This window comes from Mus pahari, chromosome 15 (assembly GCF_900095145.1).
Source record: "Mus pahari chromosome 15, PAHARI_EIJ_v1.1, whole genome shotgun sequence".
Taxonomy (NCBI): domain Eukaryota; kingdom Metazoa; phylum Chordata; class Mammalia; order Rodentia; family Muridae; genus Mus; species Mus pahari.
Window position 1 is genome coordinate 60,205,420 of NC_034604.1, and position 736 is coordinate 60,206,155.

At 48.9% G+C, this 736-nt stretch overlaps 1 pseudogene; it reads right to left on the reverse strand.

Annotated features, from left to right (window-relative positions):
* On the reverse strand, positions 1-331 carry LOC110332974 (annotated as a pseudogene).
* Positions 332-736: the final 405 nt, after the last annotated feature.

Consider the following 736-nt stretch of genomic DNA (forward strand, 5'->3'; position numbering starts at 1 on the left):
TCAGCTGCTAAGGCAGAAAAGAAGGTTCTGCTGCTGCGCAAAGGGGTTGGGGATGGCCTCCATGCTGTCATGCAGGCAGATGAGCGGTACTGAGGTGCCATCACACATGATAAACCCCGGCTGCCGTGTGTCCTCTATCAGCTTGTACTGCTTGTTGGAATCTCGCACATGTGCAATGGTTCCATCCAGCACTAGGTTGTGCAGTGGGTCAAACCCTTTCAGGATCCCTCTGGGTTCTCAGCCACCCTGGAACTTCATGTAGATGGTCTTGTCAATGTACTTATGTAGACAGGCCCAAAATGCTTTCTTCTTTTTTCTCTTTGTCCACCATCTTGCCATAGCCTCTTGATTATATTTTTACACTGGTAGCTAGGTATCTGGGTTTCAGGTAGTTGTAATTCTAGGTGTTTATACCTGCTCTTGCATTTGTTGGGTAGATGTTCCATTCCTTGGTTTTGGTTGCTGCTTCTGGTTCTTAGGACAGTGTGATGCTTTGGGTTGCCTGATGAGGAATGCTTCTGAGATCCTGCCACGTGTGGCCTTTGGGGATAGATAGTGTTTCTAGGTATTGGGAGCTGACACAAAGGACTGGGGATGTCCTGAAGGTATGTGTGAAGGGGCCCACAGGAAGGAAGAAATCTGTGTCTGTTACTAGGATCTGTTTAGTCCCCTGGGTATGGGGGCAGAGAAGAAGGAGAGGCCACGGCAGGTGATCTTGTGCTAAGACAGGAGAGGT